The following is a 3,614-nucleotide window of genomic DNA, read 5'->3' as shown; positions in this document are numbered from 1 at the left end:
AGGTGACCTTGCTCAAGGACCAGGGCGGATCCGGGTTTAGAGCTGATCAGGTTTTAGGGAGTATCCCGTCCTTGGGTTTAGGGCAGTTCCAGGTTTAAGGTGTACCCTGCCGGGATTAGGGCGTATCCTGCTGCCTCAGGCACGCCCGATCCTTGAGTTCCCGTTGAGTTCTGTGGGATAGAGAAAGTATTTGGGATTCTAAGCCTGGTGGAGTACGGGAATTTTGCGGCAGAACTTGGATTTCCCCAGAACGTGTTTGTAGAGGGCCGGTGTGAGTTCGGGAATAAAGAATTGCTGTTTGAATCTACAAAGCTGTGAGTGGCTCGTGATTCTGTGCCCAGCCAGACTGTGGCAGAAACTAATCTGTAGAAACAAAGCATATCAGTAGTTGATTGAGAATTGAGAATATAATGAAAAATGGAGAGGTATAGAATGCAGGAGTTATGTAGGGACAATAAAGGACATTTTTGAAGGTATATACATATTTTTTACTTAGATTAAAGTTATGGTTTCACTGACACATAAAAATGTGATACTCATCAAATTATGTATTTTAAATACGTACAACTTAGTGTATGTCAATTATACCTCCAATAGAGTCGTGTGCTATATAATGATATTTCATCAATAACAGAAGACATATGCTTGTGGTCCCTTAAGATTATGATGGACCTGAAAAATTCCCATCCTCTTGGGTTGTTATAGCTGTCATAATGTCACAGTGCCATGTACTACTCACATGGGTGTGATGATGCTGGTATAAACAAACCTATACTAATGTGTTTTTGCTAATGTCTGGGTTTTAACAAAAATGTTTACAAAGTAAAAAATAAAATAAAAAAATTGTAGAATAAGTGTATAAAGATAAACGAAATAATTTTGTACAACTCTACAGTGTGTATGTGTTCTAATTTAAGGTTATTACAAAAGATTCAAGTAATTAAAACTTAAAAAGTTTAGGGGACTTGACAATAGTGGTCATGGCAGCAACATGTCTGTGGCGTTCACAGCCCGCGTCATCGAGGCAAGGGGGAGATCACACCTGCCACCATCCAGAAGTTGTTGGATGAAAATAACCATCTTATTCAGTATATGATGGACTATCAGAATAAAGGAAAGACTTCAGAGTGTTCTCAGTATCAGCAGATGTTGCATACAAACTTGGTATACCTTGCTACAATAGCAGATTCTAATCAAAATATGCAGTCTCTTTTACCAGCACTGTCCATATGCCTATGGGCCCTGGAGTGATGAATCAGAGCGGCCCTCCCCCACCTCCATGCTCTCAAAACATGCCTTCAGATGGAATGGTAGATGGGGGTCCTCCTGCACCACACATGCAGAACCAGATGAATGGCCAGTTGCCTGGGCCTAACCATATGCCTATGCAGGGACCTTAACCTAATCAACTCAATATGACAAACAGTTCCATGAATATGCCTTCAAGTAGCCATGGATCCATGGGAGGTTACAACCATTCTGTGCCATCATCACAGAGCATGCCAGTACAGAATCAGATGACAATGAGTCAAGGGCAGCCAATGGGAAACTATGGCCCATGACCAAATATGAATATGCAACCAAACCAAGGTCCAATGATGCATCAGCAGCCCCCTTCTCAGCAATACAATATGCCACAAGGAGATGGGCATCATTACCAAGGACAGCAGCCACCCATGGGAATGATGGGTCACGTTAACCAAGGCAATCATATGATGGGTCAGAGACAGATTCCTCCCTATGGACCACCTCAACAGGGAAACTCACAATATGGCCAACAACAGGATGCTTACCAGGGACCCCCTCCACAACAAGGATATCCACCCCAGCAGTAGCAGTACCCAGGGCAGCAGGGCTACCCAGGACAGCAGCAGGGCTATGGTCCTTCACAGGGTGGTCCAGGTCCTCAGTATCCTAACTATCCGCAAGGACAAGGTCAGCAGTATGGGGGATATAGACCAACACAACCTGTACCACCCCAGCCACCCCAGCAGAGGCCTTATAGATATGACCAGGGACAGTATGGAAATTACCAGCCGTGAAAAAGTACTTACATTCCAACAGCCAGTATCTATTAGCAGCCATATTGTCACCTCAGCACTGTGGATACCTTCCTGTGAAGAGTTCCTTCCATTCCATCTAGTTTTTGGAGAAAGCTTATGGATAAGTGGCTGTTTCATCATTAAACAGCCTTTGTGGTTTAGTTGTAAAAGGCTTTAGTAGCTCAAAAATATTCAGTTTCACATTTCTACTCTAGATGGCAACATTGGACAGAAAATGCAATGGCATAGCAAATTTGCAGTGATTTCCAAACTGTGTTTCAAATGGACTGTTACAGACTGAAAGGTGTGAACAGCTTTGTATGTTTATGAAGGTTAAGGGGATTTAATACTTTTCCACAGATTATTTTTTAAGGGAAGAGGGAAATATACACTTTTTACAGCAGCAATATTTTGTATATTATGTTTATGTCATGGGGTGAATGTGCAAGGTGTTACACTATGCACTGGACAAAATCAGAAATCCTCTGTTCATGTGGACTAGAGTGTGGTAGATGCTTGACTGTGTTGGTCTCAAAATGGTATACTGTGAAGATATAGGTGAGAGAAAAGACAAAGCACACCATATGTCCACTGTTAATGTTCTAATAGAGGAAGTTCAAATCCCTTTTATCTGTCAGATAATCAAGGGCACTGTGATACAGTTTTGAGTAAAGAGAAGACATTTTTTTTAAAAGCCAAAAAAAAAAGACTTAAAAAGTTTACAAAAGAAAGAAGTTACAGTAAGCTAAATTTGTTTTATTATTGAGGAAAGAAAAATACTTTTTGAAAATGTAATTTAGCCTAAGTGCACAGTGTTTATAAAGTCATGTATAGCAATGTCCTAAGTCTTCAGGTTCACACCCCAGTGACTCACTGCACCCAGAGCAACTTCCATCCTGCAAGCGCTGATTGTGGTAAGTGCGCTATACAAGTATACATTTTTAGCAAATATTTTATACTTTATTTTTACTGTACTTTTCTATGTTTAAATATGTTGGGGTATATAGATACCTTTGTGTTAGAATCATTTACGTTACTCAGTATAGCAACATGTTGTACAGGTTTATAGCCTAGGAGCAATAGGCTGTATATACCATATAGCCTGGGTATGTAGTAGTTGTTTGTAAGTACACTCTTTGGTATTTGCACAATGATAAAATTGTCTGGCAATTCATTTCTCAGAACATATACCATCACTAAGCAATGCATGGGTTTAGTATAGATGTCAAAAACAGCTCAGAAGAACATTGCACACAAACATGCATTTAGAAACCTCTCTGCATTTTAGAAGAATCCAATATCTTTATTTGCAATTCTTATTCATTTTTGTTTTTAGTTCAGAAATGATATAGGATATATTGTGTGGGAATTCTCCTTGTTGCCTTATATGCTTCCGTGAGACCACTTTCCCTTTCTTTAAGGGCCATTGTTTGAATGCAGAAAGTAATGGTGTGTGTGTGTGTGGGGGGGGAGGTGGAGGGATAGGAGAGTAAGAACACAGAACTCTTATGCGATGAATTCAGTCTTTGAAATGCAGGTCCTGGTTCGTCATCTGAAGCTCAGTGCAAGGTC

At 40.5% G+C, this 3,614-nt stretch overlaps 1 pseudogene across 1 annotated transcript; it reads left to right on the top strand.

The window, feature by feature from the left end:
- Nucleotides 1-991: 991 nt before the first annotated feature.
- LOC308658667 (protein SSXT-like) lies at nucleotides 992-2,093 on the top strand (annotated as a pseudogene). Its single transcript has 2 exons — nucleotides 992-1,368; nucleotides 1,591-2,093. The product of its transcript is annotated as a protein SSXT-like (transcript).
- Nucleotides 2,094-3,614: the final 1,521 nt, after the last annotated feature.

This window comes from Spermophilus citellus (assembly GCF_964194105.1).
Source record: "Spermophilus citellus genome assembly, chromosome: 10".
Taxonomy (NCBI): domain Eukaryota; kingdom Metazoa; phylum Chordata; class Mammalia; order Rodentia; family Sciuridae; genus Spermophilus; species Spermophilus citellus.
This window is presented reverse-complemented; position numbering and strand designations above follow the sequence as displayed.